Below are 24,911 nucleotides of genomic sequence, written 5' to 3'. Positions count from 1 at the left end.
CCCCCATCAGGGAAAGCTGGTGGATTCCTTCAGCTGTTCTAAGCAGTTGTCCCATTTGTATGCCCTCCAAACTCAACTGTTCCTCTCAATCCCAGAAGGGACTTGCTGAGCAAAGCCTGACATTTTCCAGTTCTTGGGTCTGCGCCTGAAATCAACAACCCTCACCAGGCAGGCTGAACAAATCCCCAAGATGTCAGCACAGAATTCTTTCGGCTGAGGCTTCTCCTTCCCTTCCCTGAAGACAGCGTGGCGAGTCTCAGGCGCCATGTTAACAGATGAATGTTCTCTGAGCAGAATCGTAAAGTCAGCGGAAGCAGCCCTAGGGCCTTCCTGACAGGCAAAGCTCAGGACGCCAAAACTTTAAGAAAGATTAGTTAGGGCTATGGAGCAGCTTTGGTGAATATTTTCTGGTCAACATTTAAATTGATGCCCTAGTAAGTGGCAATCCAAGACGTTAAAAAAACCTGTCACCCGGGTGCGGCCCAGGGCCCAGGCTTGGGAATGCTGCTCCTGTGTCGCTGATGTCACAAAGTCTTTGCATGTGCCAGACAGTGTGGGTGGGAAAAGCTTGAGGCTTCCTCACCATTCACCTCTTTTCTCTCTCCAGCTTTCCAACATATCTGTCAGATCCTGCATCTTTCATCGTCCGTTGTGAGTCTTCGTGAGGAGGGTCACTTTCAGGTTTAAAAAGTTTCGTAGATGTGTCATATGTATTAAATCAAATTTAAAAAAATGCCTAGTTGAGTCAACCATCAGAGCGTAGTGCCTCCCATCAGAAGGCACAGCCTCCAGGATGGCAATACTGTCACCCAGTGCTGGCCCAGCCATGACCAAGGGCAGTGGCGCCATGTCTGGATGATCTCACTTCAAGGCAAAAGTGGTGCCACAGAGGAGCGTTACCTGCAGCCTTTCAGAGACAGGTGGGGAGAACGTGGGGTGGGAGGTGGGAATTCCTAATGGGCAGGAGTTGGAGGCAGATGGAGGACCTGAGTCCACGTCAGGAGAACAGGAACTTGTGTTTTTCGAGGGTCTTGGGTGGTAATTGGCTGGGGCGTAGTGCGTGAGTCGGGTGTTAGGAGAAGGAACAGTGGGGAAAGAACCAAATTAGTGGGGACTTGTTGATCACATCAAGGATTCTGAATTTCACTCTGAAGGTAATGGCAATGATAAGATAATTTTTTTAAATTTTAATATATATTATTTATTTAATATATTTTGTACATCGTTCTTTATTTTTTTTTTAAATGTATGCTTTCTCATCTTGGTTATAGTCCTGGTAAAATTCCCACCACCAATTACCCTGTATACCATCACCACAGTCCCTTGTACTCTTACCACCCTGATTTTGATTTTACTCCCTTCTCTGCACCTGCAGAATGTCTCTAGTTTATAGTTGCTTGTTAATTTTGATTTTCACTTTATTATAATAAACTTTTTTTTCCTGATCCCTTATTTGGATCCTCTACATTCCTCCTATATGTGAAACCATCCAGCATTTTTCTTTTTCTTTCTGGCTTATTTCACTGAGCATGAACCCTTCCAGCTCCATCCATGTTGCTGCAAATGGCATGAGTTTATCTTTTTGATTGCCGAGTAATATTCCATGGTGTATATGGACCACATCTTCTTGATCCAGTCAAATAAGATAATGTTAAGCAGAGGGTTGACATGATAAAATTTTATGACAGATCATTTTAGAAAGAGTCTTCTGATAACAGCAGGAGGCAGAGATGGGTTGGGGTGAGACTAGCCAGAGGCAGGGAGACCAGGAAGGAGGTTATTCATTCTGACTAATGCACAAATTCAGCATCAAATCAAGGTTTCCTTCTAGGATTGGCACCAACTTTCTTCTGCTGGTTTTCTATGATCATGTTTTCCTGCTGGGGTCACCTCTTGTCATGAGAAGACAGCACATCAGTCTCTCCTTATAATACATCAAAGGTAAAATACACACAGTCTGTTTTTAGTGCATTTTGATATGTAATTTGCTTTGTTTCTAAATTTAATTCTTGAGGCATGACTTGACTTTCAGGTACATGCTTTGGGGAAGTCCTAGGTACTAGATCACAGGCAAGAAGAGTGAAGTGGCAAAGATTCTTCACACAAACAGGAAATCACCCAACCTGGAGGGGGCTAAATGGAAGCTACTATGATAACTCCCACAAGGCTGTATCTGCCAGCCCCTCCCCGTCTCTTTTGGGGGAAGGTTTCTGTTATACCTCAAGTATTCATCACAGCACCAAGGGAACAGCTGAGCATAGCTTTCCTTTTCAGCTGAGGGACCAACGTGTAGGCAGTGGGCACTCAAAAGTTAGGAGGGCTTGAGATAGAAGTGGTCTCTGGAGAATTGAAGCCATTGAGCATATAAACAACACACTGAAGTTTCTGTATTTGATTATTTTTCTTTTCTCTAAGGGAGGGATGTTAATTTCATCCTCACGCTAAGAGTTTTATGATGTACACTCAGCAGAACAGAGAGTGGAGAATGAAATTTCCAAGAAGGACTCTTGAAACCACAGGGAGGAAAAACATCAGGGAGTATAAGATTCTTTAAAAGAGTATTCAGACATGAAGATGAATGATAAAAGCTCATTTTTCTAGTTTATAGTCATCTGAGAGGAGGAGAAGTGGGCCTGGTAGTATAAGGGAGGGAGAGAGAAATATGAAGAAAAATGAGAAATGCCGGCAAGAGAAGCCTCTCTTCACACACACACACGCACACCCCTCTCTTGTTTTTACAATAAGAAACTATTATTTGAAACTTCCCTTAAATGTTTTACTCCCTCCCCCGAATCTGAAAACTACAGATATTCTTTAAAGTTTCTCTTTCTCTCAGTTGGGTCAACTGGACCCCTGATCTTGCTGCTCTGGACAGAATCTCCAAGTAATTATCTAATTCCAAAGCTTCTAGGACCCTCCCTTGCTCTTGGCTGGCAAGCTGCCCAGTCTGTATATGATCTTTGCCCTCTCGCTTTCTTTTGCTTCTCTTGCAAGCTGTCACCCCTTTTGTTGCCTGACTGCTGTGACCATCAGCTGCCATTGAAGCAGGTCAGGAAGTGGGAAGGCCAAGGCCATGCGTTGTGCCAAGCTCCTCCACTGTGCTTTGGTGAAGGTTTGGGGAAGGCATTTAAATGCTGCCTACGTTTAGATAACCTATGGATTCAATCTCTAGTTTCATTGGATGATTTGTGGATTTAAATTCTAAAGTTAATTCAATCAAGTGTCTGGTAAAAATATTTAAAAATTGGTCTGACACCATCAGAATTAAACCACATATAGTTTGAATCTTTTCCCGTTGTAGTTAATAATGATGTTGTTACAGAAATTTCTTCCTTACCCAGCAGGAGATCTGGGAACACATGCTGCCCAACATGTCAGCAAGACTTAATGTGGGAATTCCTCACTGTCTGAGTTATAATATAGTGAATATATTACGCATTACATGGAAATAATACATACTTGGTATAGTTCTACCCCTAAAATGTTGCAGTGAACAAGAATCCTTGTCAATAAGAAGTTGACTTTTCTTTAAAGATTTATTTATGCATACAAGAACCAGCGTACAGGCCAGAGGTGTGGGTTGGGGAGGGGATTCACCAGAGACAGAGTGGGGAGCAGAACAGGCAGACTGACTAAATATACTGCTGAGGGGAGCAGCTGGGAGACAGGAGAGGTCTGCTGCGCTGTGTGGGTATCTCCCTGGCTGGGGATTGAACTTGTGCTGCAGTGGCTGCGGATAGCTTCATAGGTTGTGTCTTTATCACTTGTGCCACCAGAGAGGCCCAAGAAGTTGACTTTTTAAGATGATTTTATTATGAGACTGTATATTGCAAACCCACTTCCACATTACCACTTTAAAGTAAGCATAATTTTCTTACTTCATACCCTATGAAGGGTACACGGTCAGGAAAAAAGACCCCAAAAGTGATCTGTCGCTGGACTTTGAGTATTCCGGGGGTATTGACACTCTCCAAAGAATGATATTCTTGTATGTGCTGTGTGTTTCTGTAAATCATATTTCGGATTCTGCACGATGATCTTCTCAGCAGCCTTTGCCCGTGGCATTCATGGCCTCTGACAGATCTATCCCCCAGCTGGTGTTGACTTCTCCCTGCAGTGGAGGGAGATCATTAATCTTGCATGTTCTTGCTCTGTGTTTTTTTTCCCTTTGCTGAGATTTTAAAACAGATTGTGCCTGTTTCCACTGACCTTTGAGAGATTTGTCATTTGTCCTCTTTTAAACAGGTTGTGTAAAAACCAATTGCTTGAGTGTAGCTGGGGTCACGGGCAGTAATTCTGTCACCAGAGCGGGAGCCTTGGTTTTGTCATCTTTCCCTCAGTCAAAACCAGGAGGAGGGCATCGCCAACAGAAGTGTCTATTATTGAGCAGCTAAAAGCTCTGGAACCATCCTGATTAGTGATTCTCCTCCAGGCCCAGTGACATCACCTCCGTCCTGCCTCCTGAGCTGTATTGATAAGGAACTGGAGACACTGGCCCTGGTCAACTGCCAATAGCTGGTGAGATGGGATTTCCTGACTGGCCTCTGTCGTTGGCTCTTGCAAGGGGGGGTTCTCTTGACTATGGAGAGAGAAGGGATTGTATCTGCACAGCTGGCATAGAGAAGGGGAACGGAATTATTGAGTGAAGACAGGTGTTTAGAGCGATACAAACGATTCCTGAATGAAGGAATGGGTGGGCTCGGGCCAGCGCGCTTTAGCCTTAATTAGAGCTTCTTCCTCCACGGCTGGTTGTACACTCGTTTCTTTCGGAATGCCTTAGGAAATTCTGTCAACTGCCCATTTCACGTAAAGTTTCCATTCCTTTAGTAAAAAGGTTTTGGCTTTATTATTATTATTTAAAAGTGGAAAGGCGCATTGTCGAATGTTTACATGACTTTTCAATTCACGTTGAAGTTCTTGGTAGGATTAAAAGCAAGTGATGACAAACGTTCAGAGCAGGCTGCATGCCTCCATCAGACTAATCCCCTATTAGGGTGAATCTCTTTCACATTCCGCAGGCAGGGCCTGTGAAGTGAGGGGTGACCTGTGGGGTGTCTGCTGTGTAAGCTCCTTTACAATCCCTTTCTGCCTACATTTGGTGCAGTCACTCAATAAAGAGATCATTGTGCTGCATTTACATATTTGTGCTAAGTTCTTTAGTTCTCAGTCAAGGCACCTTATTTGGACCTTTCACAGTCCTTGTTGTTTAGTCTCTGATTTCCTCTCTATCGTCTTTAGTTTTTTGGATTTGCTGTGCAGTGCTGTGTGGTCTGTAGCAGTGGACTTGGCTCCATTCTGGGTGCACATCACGGTTCTGGTTGTATTTGATGCCAGCACCTTCACAGCCCAGTGCTGGTCCCTCGGCATGGGTAGTGCCAGGTTCAGCCCAACCCTGTGGGATGAGACAAAAGACCCTACTAATAAGGTGACTCACAATAGACTTCTCATGATTCAAAAAGAGTTTGATGATGTGGGCCTCCCTGGTGGTGCAGGGGTTAAAGATACAGCACTGTCAAGCTATCTACAGCCTTTGCAGCACGAATTAAATCCCCAGAGCCAGGGAGCTACCCACATGGCACAGCAGACCTCTCCTGTCTCGCCCGCTGCTCCCCTCAGCAGTGTATTTCGGTCAGTCTCCCTGTTCTGCTCCGTGCTCTGTCTCTGGTGAATCCTCTCACCCCCTGCACCTCTGGTCCACACCCCAGTTCTTGTATGCATAAAGAAATAAATCCTTCAAAGAACAAAAAGAGTTTGATGAAACACTAGAAATAATCTAATGATGGATACTAAACTACTTGTTTACTGTTGATTTCCATACACTTAAAAATACACTCTTATGACTGATAATAAGGGCAATAGTAAAAGTAGTTGCTGTGTTGAGCTGTATTTGTGTTTGGACTATAATGGATATTTCTACCCGAATAAGAGGCACTGAAGCCAAGAAGCAGAGATTGGATTGGCATTACGACCTCGGAGCCCCCAAGAAAACATTTGCACCCGCACACCCTTGGCAGTGGCGAGCTCTCCTGCAGCATTTGCTGAACTCCTGTCAGTGCCTGGAAAGGTTTTAGGTGTGACAGCAATAGAGACGGGCTAGATACACAAGGAACTCATGCTCACAGAATGTATATTTCAGTGGGAGAAGAATATAGAAATCAGCAAGTACATACACAGGAAATTGTTGGGTAGTCTACCACAGCGAAACCTTCCTAAACCTTTGAAGGTGAACTGATTGGATCCCTTCACCTCAAACTCTTCTAGAAGTTCTCTACCCAGTGCAATGCTCTACTCTTGAGCTCTTCTCTCCACTATGGGGCCAACAGACAGTCAGGCCCCAGTCCATGGAGTCCTACAACTTCTACCATCCACTTCGGCTTTCTGGGCTTCATTTTCTCACCTGTACAATGAGTGTTAGACTCGAACTTCAAGCCCTTCCAGAGTTCTACAAGTATGATTCTATGAGAAACTGAGGTGGCTGGGGTGGGGACAGAGGTGGATTTTTCTCTTTGGTCTCCATTTAGAGTTACATCTAAAGGTGTAGCACATCTTTCTAGAGATGTGTTGCCAGTATTCTTTTGGTAGATTTTTTAAGTTTTTTGAAGTTTAAGACAACATACACCCCTTTTTAAACAGCGCTTAATGTGGAACTGAGAACCAGAATACACCTAAAAAGAGGGACGTCTCTCCCCTCAACATCACCATCACCATAGTTATTTTTTTTAAAGATTTATTTATTTATGCATACAAGAGCTGGGGTGCAGGCCAGAAGTGCAGGGGGTGAGAGGATTCACCAGAGACAGAGCAGGGAACAGAACAGGCAGACTGACTGAAATACACTGCTGAGGGGAGCAGCGGGTGAGACAGGAGAGGTCTGCTGCGCCATGTGGGTAGCTCCCTGGCCAGGGATTGAACTCGTGCTACAGTGGCTGTGCATTGCTTCATAGTGCTGACGCCCAACCCCTTGCGCCATCAGGGAGGCCCACCATCACCACAGTTACCAAAATCCTGTCCTACTGTGTGCTGCTCGCACAGTGTCTCACTTAGTACTTAGTGTAACTCTGCAAAGGAGACCAAATGAGTTCTTTCTCATTTCAAGAGAAGAAAATGGAGACCAAAGAAGTAATCTACCAGTAAGTGAGAACTAGATTCATATCCAAGTGTAGACATCTGAGGCAGTCTTCTGATATAGTATGTTGTATTTGAGTTTGTGCAAATCTTTTGCCAATGTGTACATTAATCAAATCCCAATCAGAACTAAAACTGTGGAAGCCTTGAAAATGCATATGTAACTTACAAGCCCCAGGAGCTGCCTTCTGAAGATAGGCCCTCACTGCTGAGGGTGGTGCTGGGGATCGAACTCGTGCTGCAGAGGCTGCAGACAGCTTCTTAGGTTGTGTCTTAACCCCTGAGCCACCTGGGAGGCCCCCTAGCATTTGTCTTTACAGTGGTTTGATGTGAGGTTTTGTCAGTAGAGAGCGCTGGATGGCTTCTTAGCCAGGTTCCAGGGCTGGATGCTTTTGGCTTTTGCCTGTTCCTCCTGCTACAGGGGGGGTTCAGTAATGCATGTGCAGAGCAAGCAGGGAGTTCAAAGCCTTGGCCCTGGCACTGGCCTGGCATCCTTTATGTGCCCAGCACCCCACACTAACACTGCCCGCTCTAAGCTGTGCACGGCCCTTCCAGTCAGCACTGCAATCCTGTCTCCTGAATCCCCCTTGCATGCCCATCTGTCAGCCTCACATCTCGGGGACTTTCTGCAGGACTGGCTCCTGCTGAGCACGCTCTCTCAGTCCTCGCCTTGCACGGTGGCCTGGTGTCCTCACTGCCAGGCTCCTGCTGGGTGCACTTTCCATATGATCTGACTCCTGCGATGGTGCAGCTTTCTCTGGCTCCCTTCTCAGCAAGCTCAGCCACTGCCAGCTCCCCAGCACCCCAGGGGGCAGGTTTCCAGTAGGTCCAGCAGTGACCTCCCCAGCGGTCAGTGAACCACAGTCCTGGCATCTTGTCCAAAGAAGTCTGGATGTACCCTAGTCCACCGTGGCCCTGGGGGGCCGTGGCTGCTCCTGACAGCCCCCCTCTGATGTTCTTTCAGGACTCGTTTTACCTCTGCTAGCCCGTTCCTCTCCCTGTTAGAGTTTATAGTCACCTTTCCCTGTTCAAGGCACCGGCTGACTCTTCCCTCCACAAGAGACAGCGCTGCACTCAGGGTTTCTCAGCTCCAGCACCAGAGGCATTCTGGGCCAGCTCGGCCTTGGTGTGTGGCGCTGGTTGGGGGTTGCGGGTGTTTGGCAGCACTGCTGGCCTCTCCCCACCAGATGCCAGCAGCATCCTCACAGTGGTAACAATAAAAATGTCTGCAGACACTGTGGGAAGTCCCATGGGAGGCCAGCAAGCCCTCCACTATCTCAGTCTCCCCGTTCCCATCTTGTCGTGTCCCACTTCCAATTTATTTCTCCTCACAGCTCTGCTCAGTACCAGCAGCACGGTTATTCGATGCGTATCTGTTTGCTGTCTGTCTCTCCAGCTAGCATGTCAAGCTCACAAGGGTGTGGACTTTGTCTCGTGCCTGCTGTAACTCCAGCTCCCAGAAGGCTGCCTGGTCCATGCAGCAGCTGGGCAAATGTGAGGGAGTAATGAATGGCTGTGGTAAACAAGATTGGAGAAGGCAGGACACAAGTGCAAGGCCCTGGCAAGAAAAGGAAAGGGTGTAAAGAGAGCCGGATAGAAGGATCCAAGAGGCCCAAAGACCCTGCTAGAAGGGTAGTGGGTGATGACAGGTTGCCTGGGGTCCAGGGGTGTGTGACCTTCTAGTTCTGCTGTGGGGCAGGCAGGCAACAGAACCCTCTCTTGACCAAAACTTCTGTCCCTCTGGATACTATAAAACAAGACTTTTCTGGACCCTCCCTGGTGGCGCAAGGGATTAAGACACGACCTATGAAGTGATCTGCAGCCACTGCAGCATGAGTTCAATCCCCTGCCAGGGAGGTGACCCACATGGCGCAGCAGACCTCTCCTGTCTCGCCAGCTGCTCCCCTCAGCAGTGTATTTCAGTCAATCTGCTGTTCTGTTCCCCACTCTGTCTCTGGTGAATCCTTTCACACACACCCCACATCTCTGGCCTGTACCCCAGTTCTTGAATGCATAAATAAATAAATAAATAAATAAATAAATAAAAAAACAAGACTTTTCTTTCAGGGACTGAGGCGAATTCCATGTCCTGCCCTACAAAACGCACTTGTTTGAGGACAGACCCCCAGGAGCACTCAACCCAATCTAGGTGACCCAGATAAATACATTTATCCAGCAGGAATTGGAGTCACGTCCGTCCCAGTGGCAATAAACCGGGCTCAGTTCTCTGGGTTGATTTTCTTTAAGGTTCACTTTGTCCTTGGGGAAGTGTGAGGACCACAGGGGCTGGTAGCAGAGGTGACGCTAATTACATGGGTGTAATGAACAGTGTGAAACCCTAATGAACACGGCCTCATTCACAGTTATTTTTGAGAAAAGAATTATTTCGTTTTTGTGCAACTGGTTCGCTCACCCCAATTAAATGAGATGATAATGGGTGTGAAAGTGTTTGTTAAAGTGCAGAGTTCCCTAAAACTGGGAGGGGGGGATTGATACTATTACTGCAGACAGAAATGTTTGCTTTCAATGGTCTCACACATAGCAGGAATTTAGAAAACCTAAGTAAGGGCCCAGGAAAAAGAGTAATTATAATAAAGTAAAAATCAAAATCAACAAGCAACTATAAACCAGAGACACACCACAGGGAGGGAGGAGGGAGTAGGATCAAAACGAGGGGGGGTGGGAATTGTATGAATTTCACCTCATTTGAAGTGAGTTCTGTGGATGAGGTGATGGTTTACCCTAGTCGCTGGTCTGCCCTAATGACTTCCTCAGTAAAGAAATGAAGACGTTGAACTTTCTTATCGACGCCAAACACCTCCTTAGTTGCCTTTAGAACTGATGGAGAGTAACTTCTCTCTGCAATCCATTCTACAAAGGTAAAAGGAATTTTGAAGATACCTTGCTACTTAACCAGGTATTGCAAAAAAATATTGTCGGTAGCTGGTAGCGGCAACATATTTAATCGGCAAGGTCTCTGGCCCATCCGTATCAGCGTGAGAAAAGTTGCTGCTCATGAGAGAAATGTATCCTCCAAGAATCTTGGACAAAATAGCCAGAAGTAGAAGGATTAAGAAACCTTGTCTTTCTCATCATTTTCATCGCCCTGTGTTTACTATGCATCACAGTTCTTGCTTGCTCAAGAACTTCCTATGACGAGATTCAACCTAATATCTCAGTCAAAAGCATAATTTGATATTGATCAGATTACATTAAACTTTTGATGTGCTTTAATCCATTTCGAATAAATATTGCTTTAAGTAAATTACTTTTTGCCATTTTCAAAATTCTTAGAGCGAGGGTAAGAGAGCGTGTAGATGCTGCTTCCTTTTCTTGGGTCATTAGCAGAGGCTCACCTCTTTTTTCAAGGCTACCTGGCACCCAACCTTCTCTGCACCCCCAGCTTATCTCATTTCAGGGGCAACAAATGTGTGGAATATAAACTGGTTCTGATAGTGTCTGTATTAAAATCAGAGTTCATTTACTTATTGATCCCTGACACAGTGGCAAATTAGCTCTTGGCAGAATGGAAACGATTTGTTTCCTGTTTCCTTGTCTATAAAATGAGGGTTTTAAAGCCTGTCCTCAACCCCAATAAAGGATTTCATAAGTTTGAATTAGATCGTTCAGTAAAGCTCATTGATCAAATGTTCTTTGCGACTCTGATGTTATAATACTATTGGCAAATGAGACCAGGAGAGGTATCAACGGAAACTGCAGAACACATCATTGTTACCGGAAAAGCCCTTTCAAAGCGCTCTTTGTGCCCCTACAAATGAAGAAGTCTCCACCATCAAAGGCAGCCCAGGGCATGGGGAGCAGACAGACCTTTCGTCAATGAGGCTCGCAACATGTCAAAGGAAAGACGCGTGGCTGCATTTCCACTGACGCCTCGCCCTCAGGTTGAGAGCATAACTTGCTCTGCTCCCTAGGCACAGATCACAGGAATGGCAGCTTGTTAACTGTGGTCAGAGGTGGCAGATGAGGTGGGAGCTCTGCCTGACCGGGAGCACTTACGTGGTGCCCACCAAAATGAAGAGGTAAACTGAGGCAAGCTCAGAAATACCCCAAAAATAAGTTTGCTCGGGAACAACAGAAGAATGGCAATCTGAGACATGCAAATTGTAGCACGCTACAGATGAGGCCGTTGGAGCTCTGGGGTAAGCTGCATTTAAGGTCAGGGAAAACAGGACACATCATTTAGAGATTGTTAAAAAATAAATGGAAAACGGTCATGAAAATGCCCCCAGCAACAAAGCCAGCCCAGTCATATAAACAAAGCACAACACAGCTCACCTCACAAAACCAGCCGGGCCCAAATCATCTCTTATTTTATACCTCTGGGAAGAGTTTTCTGTAAATCAGGCATTTATAGGAAATCAGTCTCTCAGGCCAGAAGGCACATACATGAGATTTTTCATTTTCTATCCTCTGGTTCCATTTTAGATTGAAGTTCTTTTACATAGGCAAAGGGTAGGGTCAAGTTGTCAGATAAAATACAGGGCGTACGGTATTTGGGGCATACAAACACTAAAAAATATTTATTCTTTGTGTTTATCTGCAAATCTGATTTAACTGGATAGCCTCTGTTTTTCTTTGCTAAATCGTGCATGTAGGCGAGGTGCACAGGGAGGATTGTACGTGGAGCTACTGCTGCCGGTGCAGCTCCAGGGAAAGCCTTTCTACGGGACAGAACAAGACCTCTAAGTCCACATGACCACAGCCGTTGGCTATAATGGTGGAGAGGGGTAGCGGCCACCAACAGAAGAGGGGGCCCATGTGGGCAGGCTGGGGTGGAGGAAGGACACATTCGTTGGACAGTCAGTACAAGGTCGCGGTCACACTGACAAGAGCAAAGTCCACAACGTTGGTCGAGATGGTGGTTCTCAATATTTCCATCTTCCTATCACTCACAAGCCAAACCCCGCAGTCACTAGTGCCCCACTTTGCATTTCCCCAGAGGCTTATCAAATTTCCCAACAAAGAGGGAGGGGCTGGAAAATCCACCCCAAAACTTCCAACATGCCCCCACCTCTATGAATGAGGCTGTACTCTCAGCTAGCAATGTCTGGACTATCACTCCATCTTATGGGAAAAGGAATTATGTTGAGCAAAATAAAAACAGGGAGACCTGTGAGAACACCATTGAAGTTGAGCAGTTCAAGTGGGAAATGATTTTCATTTGGACTGGTGGGTGGTGCCAGTGGAGACAGAGAGAAGTGAAAAGATTAAAGAGGCATTTGGGGCTTCCCTGGTGGCCCAGAGGTTAAAGACACAGCAATGTGGTGATAACCAGCCACTGCAACACAAGTTCAATCCCTGGCCGGGGGGCTACCCACAGGGCGCAGAAGACCTCTCCTATCTCACCCGCTGCTCCCCTCAGCAGTGTATCTCAGTAGATCTGCTTGTTCTGCTCCCTGCTCTGTCTCACCTCCCACACCTCTAGCCTACACCCCAGTTCTTGCATGCATAAATAAATAAATCTTTTTTAAAAAAGAATAAAAAAATAAAAATGGGTTTGGGAGGAAGTCTCAGTAAAGGGTTTCCTCTAGGACACAGGGGAGACGAAAGTGCTAAGAATACCTCCTAGGTTTCCAGCCTGCCATGAAGGGTGCTGTGCTGAGGGAGAGGGGCCAGGCTAGCCAGATGACCTCTCCTGAAAGCAGAGACTGTGGCCAGCTGGTGAAAGAGATAGCACTGAGATTGTTAAGATGCACCCAAAGCTGACTGCCCTGATCCTAAGGCAGGAGGAGGATAAGTCACCAGAAGAGAGAAACAGAAAAGAGTTCTAGGGCCCCTAAGAGACCTATAAAGCACCTTTAGGTTTTGCTCTCCATTCTCTGAGCTCCTGCCTGCATCCCCTGCCCTTCTGCTCCCTAACCTGGAACGCTCTTCCCCAGATCCATCTCCCTTGTGGCATTTAGCTACCCATTCAAATGCCCCCCACTCCGAGGGCAATCTGAAATAGTATCCAGTTTCTCACTATTATCTCACCTCTTTTATTGTTTTCAAAACACCATCTTCTGAAATGGATGATTATTTGTGTGTGTGTTGTCTATGACCTAGCCTCTAGAATGCAAACGTCTAGAATGCGGGAACTTGCTCTGCCCTTTGATGCTGACTCCCTGGTCCCTGGGCTGGCACCTGGAGGGGGAACACCCAGCAAACACCTGGGGAAGCAGTTCTGAACAGACAGGTGCCCAGTTCCTGGTTCCGTTCATGAGGAGCCACCATCGCTTGCGTTTTGTCCTTTATGTTGTAAAATAGCCTTGTCTTTGTAATAACCTGGTCTTTTCCACGATTTCATTGAATGGCTTCTTTGCCTTACCAAGAAAGGGGCTGTGCTGGTACACGCAAAGAGATCTGAATCTGCAGAGGGGCTGGACAAAGGCTGGCAATGTACCAAATATGTCAGTCTCCGATTGGAGAAGAGCTACAGATTTTTAAAACTTAGACTGAATACATAGAAAAGGACAACTAAGACACTAACTTACTGCTTCTTGATGAAATTAGCCAATTCAGAGATTTGATCATTTGTATGGCCTCCCTCGGTCCGTGACCTAGAGCAGGAGGGTGGCCCTAGCCACTTGGAGCCATCTGCAGAGGGCAGGCGAGGGTGCCCAGCAGCAGCCGCAGATCACACTTCGGACATAGAGAGCCACCAAGAGGGATTTTCCCACCGGCTCTTGAGGCAACACAGAAGGAGGTCATTCCAGGTAGAGGAATAACAGATGCCAGGCACTGAAATGCTGAGCCAGGTATCAAGTCCCAGGGTCTCGATAGGGCGTGGCCAGAATTCGAGGTGTTTATGGATTAGTGGCAGGAAACAACATTGGGACGGTACTAAGGACCAGCTCATATGGGGCCATGTAATGAAAAGTCATTTTTCCTTCAGTAAAATTAAAACCCATCATAATGAAGTCCTGGTGAACAGGACTTCACAGAGCCTAACTCTGTTCCTGGATTTTACAGCCCCTAGTAACTCTCAAAGCAAACAGCCTCGGGGTATTCTGTTCTTTGCACTAAGGAAGGTGGTCCTCGACACATGCATGGGTGCACGCACACAACACACACACCTCTTCTTGAATGCACTTTGACATTCTTTTTGAAACTGCCTTCAAAAGAGCTAAGCAAATCTTAAAGCTGAGCATGATTAATAATGGAATGTATTGGAAGGTAAGAGGCCCTCTGGTCGCAGGCCAGGCTCCGGCGCTGGCTATCCAGTGTCGGCAGGCCCAGCGCCATTGTTCGCCTAGTCAATGACAGCTCGCAGGAGAAAGGCAGCGAGCCAGGCGTCCTCCAAAGCTGCCTGTTGTGTAGGCTGCTGGGGATCGCAGGATCACAAGGGGCTTCAGTTAACTCACTTAACAGGAAAGACATTCATTAGAATAGTCTGATTTTAATGAAAATAAATCCATAGGCGAGGAGGGTTCTCTGTTCTTTCAAAAACTCACATTATAGGGGAAATCCTGGGTAAACTGTTTTCCCTGCATGCTCGTCATCTGGCCACATTCTCTCTCACGTTTCAAGCCCACCCTCCTCCTCACTGTTTTTCCATCACCCTAGCAAGGATTCTATTATATTTTATGGGAAGTATCACAATAGCTTGTGACTAGTCATGTGATCCCAGTGTCCTTGAGTCATCTCACACTTTGATGCTGGCTCCATTGTCCCGAAGCGCAGCTGGCAACATGTCATGCCCCCTCCTGAACACTCTACAGCTCCCCATTACCTGGAGAATGGCAACCTTTCCCAACTCTCTTGCTGTCTGTGCTCTGGTTTACTTATCCCATTGTAATGCTTTCTCCATTGTCTTCATGCCTGAGCTAAACAAACATATAGTATCCTCCTGTGGGAGAGCTCAGAGCTGTCCAGGCTCAGGGCTGTCCCCTTCAAATACCCCATTACTGGGCCTCCCCTGGTGGCGCAGTGGTTGAGCGCTGGCCCGTGAAGCTGCCCGCAGCCTCTGCAGCACCAGCTCGATCCCCGGCCACCGGGCGAGGGTCCCATATGGTGCGCAGACCTCTCCTGCCGCCCGCTGCTCCCCTCAGCAGTGTACTTCGTCAGTCTGCCTGTTCTGTTCCCTGCTCTGGAGCTGGTGAATTTTCTCACCCTCCTGCGCTTCTGACTGTACCCAGAGCTTGTATAAATAAATAAATAAATCTTAAAAAAAAAAAATACCCCATTACCAGGAAGTAACTCTCATCCTTTGGTGGGATGTGCATCACCCATGGCACATGACCTTGTATCTCTCTTGTCCAACTTACTACCTTACATTTTGTGCTACAGCACTATTTACATGAATTCAGAATAAAACCTCCTACAGGGTAAGGTTTGGTGCCTTCTCTTTGAATTCCACGCAGCCCTAGCATAGCATCCTGTCTTCTAGCCTGATGTCTTGCCTGCCATGGGCAGTTTGCTTGTTGAATTAATTAGTTCAGCATTTCCTCCCACATGAAACTCCCAGCCCTGTGTAACATCCACAGGGTGGTTGCTGTGGCGTTTTGTTTAAGTGTCCATTGAAAGTGGTCATCAAAGGTTTCTGCTTTGTGTGGGAGGTGGTGTTTGCTTGTTTGGGGTTTGGGGAAAGGCAAACTACAGGGGTGCCAATTGTAAACTGCCCTGTGGAAATTAACTTGCCCCATTGCTCTGAAGGCCTCTTATTGGCACCAGAGCACACAGTTCTGGAGCTGCAATCTGAGCTGCCTTTCCTGTGTCCCTAATTACGCATGTGAGCTGCTTTTGTTGGAGGTTTTTTTTCCTTTCTTGGACTTTTGCCCTGCTTATCAACCCAGAACACGCTGGCGTTAGAGACACATTTGTTTCATCAGCTTTTACTCCAAAAGGATTTTATAGGATCAATTTGTTTAGCAAACTTTTAATTTGGTTTTGTTTTCTCTTCAGGGACTTTATTTGTAAAACTGGTGTGCATGTACACAAAATCAGATGGTTCAAGTGATTGAAATGCCAGGAAGCAGAAAACTAGCTCAGCCTCAAGGATGCTGAGACAAACTCCCGGTGTATCCGCCAACTGTATGTCTTAGATGTTTTCACGTTTTGCTTGCAAGATGTCTTACTCCACTTGGGCTGCTACGACAAAAGCACTATGTATGCTGGGACTCAGGGTTGGGGGGGGGGTGCTTTGTGCAGGGGCCCTTAAAGAAAAACACCACTTTCTCCCAGTTCTGGAGACTGAGAAGTCCAAGTTGAAAGTGCCAGCAGATTCATCTTGGTAATGATCCACCTCCTAGTTCCTGAACAGTGGTCTTTTTGCTATAACTGTAATGGGGGGGAATCCCCAAGGAAAGGGGAGGTTCCAGGTTCCCTGCCCCACCCAAGGGAGCGTGGACCTGAGCAGGGGGCAAAGAAGCTGGGAAGGAGATTGGAGAAGGAAGGAAGTAGGATAGAGCCAGAAGGAGCCCTGGAGGAGGCACATGGAGCCGAGAGGCACGTGAAGAAACTGTGCTTGCTTCTTGGTGCTGACTGGGTGACACAGACGTGGGTGAGACCCGTGTGAAGGTGACAGTGGCAACTTTTATCTTGATTTTGATTTTGCTCTTTTCCTCCCAGACTTGCCTGGCCCTGTCTGCCCCTTCCCTATGGGTCCCCTGCAGGAGGTGCCTTAGACTCGTGGCAGGCGTTCAGGCCTCAGTGGCCCTACTTTGGGCCAACCCTGTTTGGCTGGGCGTTTACCACGAGGGGATGGGTAACTTCGGCGCTTGATTTGTGTGGGTCTGCTAGACTTGAGTGGCCTGTTCAGCCACCATTACGGTTACTGCAGTTCTGCATTCCTATACAGAGGTCAGAACTGTCCAGTCATAGTCATAGGAGCCAAACCTTACAAGGCGCCTTTCATATCAATCAAGAGCAGAAAGCTTGATCACTCTGGGAAGGGTGTCCATCAAGAGGTGTGACCGGGAACGCCCAGGGGGCTGAGGACCGATGTACAAGGGACCCCAGAAGCTGATCAGTGGAAGGCCTTGTTGTTAAGATTAGCACCATGGCCAGGGGTCTGGGGTCTAGTTTCGATGACAACACTTGATCATCAAGCTGATAACATGGTCAGCAGACTCGTGTCCCCCAAGCCCTAGATGACATTCCTGAGTTTCATCCATCCTTTTCTCCTTGTCCTCCTAAAGCCCGTAGCTGATGCTCTGTGATTATTCTATTCTATCAATAAAAACGGCCAGGATCTCGCTCTCAGCAGCATCTTGCCTTGTGCAGCCTGCTCCATGATTCCGGTGTTTTTGTCAGTGTGGTGTTGCCCGACGCAACAGATTTGGAAACTTTATTCTTTGTCTTTTCTTTGTTGCACACTCATTGTATTAAAGTTCCTTTCCATTAAAGGTCTTATGCACTAGGGAATGTTTTGTCTTGATGGGGTGGATGCAGAACCTATTTAGAATCGGCAGATTCTGGGGTTCAGAGGTGCCCCTCATCCTGCACTGCGACAGATTCTCACAAAACAGAAGTGGCAAGGGAGTTCTCTGAAGCCTCTTATAAGGGCACTAATCCCATTCGTGAAGGCTCCCCCCTCATGATCTCAGCACCCCCAAGGCCCCACCTAAGAGTTAATGAAGGACTTCCATGTAGAACAGCCCAAAACCAATTGAGTTATAATAACAATCTTCTGCTATTGTTTCAAAAGGGCTGATGAGGGCCTTCCTGGTGGTGCATGGGGTTAAGATGCAACCTTTGAAGCTATCTGCAGCCTCTGCAGCACAAGTTCGATCCCCAGCCAGGGAGCTACCCACATGGCGCAGCATACCTCTCCTATTTAACCCTCTGCTCCCCTCAGCAGTGTATTTCAGTCAGTCTGCCTGTTCTGCTCCCCACTCTGTCACTGGTGAATCCTCTCACCCCCTGCACCTCTGGCCTGTACCCCCGTTCTTGTATGCATAAATAAATAAATCTTTTAAAATAAATAAATAAATCTTTAAAAAAACAAAAAACAAAAGGGCTGATGATGAAGGGCTGAATTTAAAAGAACAGGATTGTCTGCCTTATTTAAACTGCTTGTTTTATTTTCCTGGGTATTGTTATACTTAATTACTGAAAACATGTACCTGAAGTTTACTTAAATTAAGCTGAAAGGTTATCACTATTTTCACATTGATTGCTAAATTGAAAAGTGGCTTCAGTATAATTACTGGGCCTACAGGCTTTCCCTCCTTGTGGGAAAACTCAATCCATCCATCACTGTGAGCTTTCATCCAAACTGAGTCCCCCAACTTTTGTCACTTGCTGCTAGCCTGTCTATCACTATCACTTATTGTTTTTCTCTGCTTCCCAGTATGCTCTCTTTCATTGCTTTTTCTGTTGTTCTGTCTCACCTCCAATTAACTTTATCTACTTTTGCATGGATTGCTCTTCCCTCCTGTATTGCATCCATTCTCCCACCTCGATGGTCTTTTGAACATGTTGCAATCTGACACTGCCCACAGATACATAAATTCCCCCAGAGAAGCCTTCAAGGTTATAAATCAAATGTGAGACTACAAATATCAGAGGCTCTTTGAAGCTTTGCTCCATTTTGCGCCATTCAAGAGATAGCAGTGGAATGAACTGAGCAATTGAGCAATTCAAGAAAGATGACAAAAATGCCAGGGAACACAAAGATAGCACAGCCTCAAAGAAAACTCAGAACACCTTGGACCAAACTGACTATCAATACCGTAAAGAGACAGGAGGAGCACAAAAGCTTTATAGAAGTCTCCATAGAAGGCTGTTTTAGGTAAATAAGAGAACCATGCGTGAAAGACAGCTAGGAGAAGGAACTAGGATGGGGAATTGGATCATGCTAATTCAGAAGGTTTTCTTTGATACTCTGTAAATTTAAGTGACTTTAATAGGATAAAAAGGTTTATTTCTTCTTTCTCATCTTTCTCCACTGCCTGCTGCTCTCCACCTACTGCCTCACTAGACTTAACGGTGAAGCAGGAATGCAATATGGAATATCTAATAGCTTCTCATATAAAAAAGAATCACTCTCACTTCAGGCAAGAAGTTAATTTAGTTCTTTCTGCAAATTTAGTTCTCTGAAAATCTGCTGATAACACATCATGAAGAAGGAACAGGTGATATTTCCTAGACACGCTTGCATGTTATTTTACTTTACCCTTCTAAAACTCCCAAATCCCCAACCAATTTTATTGCCTCTTCTTTCATTTTCTTCTTTTGGACACTCCACCACCACCCTCGATGCATTTTGACCTACCTCTCCTTCTAGATTCAAAAGTAATAATAATAGAATTTAAGAAAAGATTGTCTTCCTACGTATGGCAATGCCGGGGTCTTCGCCCCTGCCAACCCTTAGCGCCTGGTGATGTGATGCAATGGAGAGTGCCCCTCAGGAAGCAGTCGGCCTGGCTCTAGTGCCAGCTGCACCCCATCAGGCAGGATTTGATGGGGTGATCCGCGCACACTTCCTTGCTCACATGCTGTGCGCCTATTTGAAGAGCAGGCGTGCCGAGCCCTCCTGGTTCTATCTAACAGATTCTAATGCCCAGTGATCCAGAGCTACATTCTTCACCCCCTGTGTCCACAGTTAGGTCTCCCTAACAAGGAAGATTGAAATACCAACCTCAGGAGATGGTTGTGAGGCTAAAGAGTTCGAATATACAAAGTGCTTAGCATAGAACTTAGCGTAGTTAAGTTGCACAAAAGTAGCTGCCGTGGGTTTTTAAAACAGCTTTTTTGAGATATAGTTCATATATCACAAGTCACCATTTCACGTGCATCATTAGGTGTAGTTATAGAATTGTGCAACCACCACAGGAATCAATTTCAGGACATTCCATAAAATGGAATTTTTTTCCCCCAAATCAAGTCCATACCCTTTAGCTATCAACCCCCTATTTCCCTCAAGTCCCATTGCCGGCCCTAGGCAACCACTAATCTACCTTTAGTCTCTCTCCAGATTTGCCCATTCTGAGCACCACGTGACTGAAACGTGGTGGTTCCTATATGTGGTTTTGTGGCTGACTTCTCTCACTGAGGGTGGTGTTTGCAGGGTTCATCTGGGTTGCAGCCCATGTCAGCACTTCATTCCTCATTATTGCTGAGACTATTCCCTTGTATGGATCTACCCATTCATTGGTTGATTGGTTGTTGTCACATTTAGACTATTAAGAACAATAATACAATGAGCATTCATGTACATGTTTGTGTGCGGTCATATGTTTTCATTGCCCTTGGGTATAAATCTAAGCATGGCATTTCCAGGGCAGACAAAATCTGTTTGATTATTAAAGAACAAGCAGACTTTCCCAGAGTGGCTGGATGATACCTCATTCCCACCAAGAGTATCTGAGAGTACTAATTTCTCACATCCCCACCCACATATGTTGTCTTCTGACTTTTGATTTCTAGCCATCCTTGTGACGAGGCAGGGACAGCTCATTGTGCTTTAATTTGCATTTCCCTAATAACTAGTGACATCAAGCATCTCTGTATGTGTCTGTTGGCCAGTTGTAAACTACGGGTTCTTATGACATGCCTACTGCTGATGCTTTAGTACACTCATCCCACAAGAGATACTCAAATCAGAGCCGAATCCTGGGTTCCCAAGAGTTTGAGAGGATTCAGCTCATGTGTTGGCCCTTGCAAGGAGGGCACATCTACCATGTTCTTAATGTTGTAGCCAGGAAGGGAAACTGAGAAACAGGAGAGCCAGTCTCACCTTCAACAGGACTTTGCTTTAGCTTCCTTTCTACCCAAATCCCTTTCATTTCTATGAAAACTCTTTTTAAAAAAGATTTTATTTGTGTGTGTGTGTGTGTGTGCATGTAGAAGAACTGGGGTGCAGGCCAGAGGTGTGGGGGGTAAGAGGATTCACCAGAGACAGAGTGGGGAACAGAACAGGCAGATTGACTGAAATACGCTGCTGAGGGGAGCAGGTGAGACAGAAGAGGTCTGCTCTGATATGTGGGTCAGCATCATGACCAGGGATGGAACTCAAGCTGTAGCTATGATAGCACTGACACTTAACCCCAAAGCCACCAGGGAGGCCCCTCATTTCTAAGAAAGCTCTTATTCCAGTGCCTCCAAAGGTCTCAATTACCACAGTTAGGGTGTTCTCAAATTCTACTATCTTGATGTCTTTTTAATGTGTGTTGACCTTCCCACTGTAAGGCTGGAACACTTAGCTTTGTCATAAAGCGCATGGAAGTAATCTGTATGTGCTGCTGAGACATCTTACCACATCCCGAGAAAGAATCTCTTCAAATGAGCCAAAGCAGTTTAAACCAGATTTTTCAGCTTGAACAATTAGCTTCTCGCATATAAAAGTTATGTTTACACTGTTAGGCTCTATTAAGTCTATCTAGCATTATGTCTTTAACACTATGTAAATACCTTAATCAAAAATACTGCTAAGAAATGTTAACCATCATCTGAACCTTCAACAAAGTCATAACCTTTCGGTTCCTGAGGCTCTTGCTTAATTGTTCATAGTAGCAGACTGACAAGGTTAGTGGAAGATAGGTAGGTATGACTGTGGCAATTTCTTAAAAAAGCAGTAAAGATTACCATATTGATTGCCTCTTCTTTTTTTTAAAAAAAGATTTATTTATTTATGCATACAAAAGCTGAGGTACAGGCCACAGGTGTCGGGGGTGAGAGGATTCACCAGAGACAAAGCAGGGAACCGAACAGGCAGATCTACCGAAGTACACTGCTGAGGGGAGCAGCAGGCGAGTCAGGAGAGGTCTGCCGTGCCATGTGGGTTGCTCCCTGGCCGGGAATTGAACTCGTGCTGCAGTGGCTGTGGATAGCTTCAAAGGTTGCATCTTAACCCCTTGCACCACCAGGGAGGCCCTTGGTTGCCTCTTCTTTCACTAATTCATGCAATTTTACCCACAGAACTTCTTTCAAAATTGGAGTCAATCCTCTCAAACCCTGCTGCTGCTTTTTCAGCTAACTTTATATAATATTCAAAATCATTTTTTGTCATTTCAACAATATTCACAACATCTTCACCAGTCACATCTTCAGGCTCTATTTGTATCTCCAGTCCTCTTGCTATTTCCCTCACATCTGCAGCATCTTCTTCCCCTGAAGTCTTGAACCCCTCAAAGTCATCCATGAAAGTTGGAATTAACTTCTTCCAAACATCTGTGAATATTAATATTTTGACCTCCTCCCATTAATCACAACTATTGTTAATGGCACCTAGAATGGTGAATTCTTTCCAGAAGGTTTTCAAATGACTTTGCTTAGATCAATCAGAAGAATCACTAACTATGGAAGCTATAGCCTTACAAAATAACTATTAAATTGCAAGGCTTGAAAGTTGAAGGACTTCTTGATCCTTGGGCTGCAGAACAGATGGTGTGTTAGAAAGCATAAAAACCTTAGTCTCCTTATAAATACCCATCAGAACTGCTGGGTAACCAGGTGTATTGTCAACAAGCAGTCATATGTTGAAAGGAATCTGTTTTTTTCTGAGCAATATTTCTCAACACTGGGCTTAAAATATTCAGTAAACCACACTATAAACAGATGTGGCTTTGTTGTTCAATTTATAGATCACAAGCAGAGTAGATTTAGCATAATAATTCTTCAGGCCCCTAGGATTTTCAAAATGGTAAATAAACATTGACTTCAACTTCAGTCATCAGCTGCATTATTCCACAGCAAGGCAGTCAGTCTGTCCTTGAAGCTTGGTAGCCAGGCATCAACTTCTCTTCTGCAGCTATACAAGTCCTAGATGGCAGCTTCTGCCAATAAAAGCCTGTTTTGTCTACATTGAAAACTTGTTTACTGTAAATGCCTTCATCAGTGATCTTTTCTAGATCTTTGCTGAAGCTTCTCCACTAGCGATTGCTGCTTCACCTTGCACTTTCATGTCGTGGAGGTGATATCTTTCCTTAAACCTCATGGGCCAACCTCTGCTCGCTTCAAGCATCTTTCTCTCAGATTTCATAGAACTGAAGAGTTAAGGCCTTCTTCTGGATTGGAATTAGGCTTAGGGAAATGTTGTGGGTGATTTGACCTTTTACCCAGGCCACTGAAACTTTCCATATCAGCAGCAGGGCTGTTTTGCTTTCTTATCATTTGTGTGTTCACCACAGAGCTCTTGTAATTTCCTTCAAGAACCTTTCCTTTACATTCATACCTTGGCTAACTATTTGGTGCAAGATGCCTTTCGACTTGCCTTCTTCACAAAGTTTAATCATTTCTAACTTTTGATTTAAAGCAAACAGAGGTCACTGTAGAAATATTATTTGAGCTAATTTCACTATTTTTGTGTCCCAGGGAATAGGAAAGCCAGAGGAGAGGGAGAGAGACAGGGGAACCACAAGTAGAACAATCAGACAACACACAATATTTATTAATTAAGTTCATCATCTTAAATGGGTGTGGTTCATGGTACCCCAAAATAATTTCATAGTAATATTTTTTAAAGATTTATTTATTTATGCATACAAGAGCTGGGGTACAGGCCAGAGGTACGGGGGGTGAGAGGATTCACCAGAGACAGAGTGGGGAGCAGAACAGGCAGACTGACTGAAATACACTGCTGAGGGGAGCAGTGGGCGAAACAGGAGAGGTCTGCCGTGCCATGTGGGTAGCTACCTGGCCGGGGATGGAACTCGTGATGCAGAGGCTGTGGATAGCTTCATAATGCTGTGCTTAACCCCTTGTGCCACGAGGGAAGCCCAAATTGCATAGTAATCAAACCTTCAAACCACAAACCTTCAATATGTGAAAAATGCAATCTCTGCAAAGTGCAATAAAGCAGTACAATAAAGTGAGATATGCCTGCATCTAACCTATAGCGCGCTCTTGTGAGGAGCAAATGAGATAATGTAGACAAATTACATGGCACAATGCTAGACAAATAATAACCATAAAATAAAACAAGAGGCTACATATATATTATCTATAAATATGTATGTATACATTATCTATAAGCACACACACCTATTACCAATTTATCCCCACTTAAAACTATTCTGTCTAAAGTCATCTGCAGGGGCCGTCCTCCTGGTGGCACAAGGGGTTAAGATGCAACCTGTGAAGCTGTCGGGTCTGCAGCCACTGCAGCCCAAATTCCATCCCAGCCGGCCAGGGAGCTACCCACATGGCACAGTAGACCTCTCCTGACTTGCCGGCTGCTCCCCTCAGCAGTGTGCTTCAGTCAATCTGCCTGTTCTGTTCCCTACTCTGTCTCTGAATCCTCTCACATACACACCCCTACCCCGGCACCTCTGGCCTGTACCCCAGCTCTTGTATGCATAAATAAATAAATCTTTTTTAAAAAATAAAATAAAGTCATCTGCAGGCTGACTGTACAACCTCGGGGGCGTTGGTACACAGCAGGGCTCAAGAGAGGGACTCCGCAATAACACATTAACCTGGGAGCTTAGAAAATAAGAAAGAGGAACTCCAGACTCCAGAGGCAACATGGCCAAGGTTGAACTATCAGAGGAATTTTCATCTCACAAGGCACGTGGTCAGAGAGTGGAGGTCCCTCCCGCCCCGCAGCCTCCACAGCCTTTGCAGGCTGCGAGGATTCTTCTCGAAAACCTCAGATGAGGAATCGGGACAGAACGAAGTTCCCAGCTCTGAGAGCCGCGTGTCCGACAATGACTTTGACGTGCACAGGTGATCTGTAGCCGGTTGCCTCCCTCATTCTGCCCATGACTGTGGCTTTACAGCAAAGGCTGCTTGGGTCCCCAGCTAGCAGCGCGGTCACCTGCTGCCATCTACGGGCGGGACTCTGGAAATGACCAGCAGGAATGACACGTCCGCACATCCTCTCCTGGACACTTCAATGTGAC

General features: G+C 45.7%; 1 long non-coding RNA gene across 2 annotated transcripts in view; it reads left to right on the top strand.

The window, feature by feature from the left end:
* The first annotated feature begins 561 nt into the window (after positions 1-561).
* The window catches only part of LOC129146366 (uncharacterized), a 50,045-nt gene continuing 25,695 nt past the window's right edge, over positions 562-24,911 (top strand). For both annotated transcript variants that reach the window (XR_008552981.1, XR_008552982.1), the window contains exons 1-2: positions 562-920; positions 1,832-1,941. This is a non-coding gene — a long non-coding RNA (uncharacterized LOC129146366). The remainder of the gene's footprint in view (positions 921-1,831; positions 1,942-24,911) is intronic.

The sequence above is a fragment of the Talpa occidentalis genome, unplaced genomic scaffold (assembly GCF_014898055.3).
Source record: "Talpa occidentalis isolate TD23 unplaced genomic scaffold, MPIMG_talOcc4v2.1 talOcc4.2, whole genome shotgun sequence".
Taxonomy (NCBI): domain Eukaryota; kingdom Metazoa; phylum Chordata; class Mammalia; order Eulipotyphla; family Talpidae; genus Talpa; species Talpa occidentalis.
The sequence above is the reverse complement of the archived record's forward strand: the minus strand, read 5'-3'. Positions and strand labels throughout refer to the sequence as shown.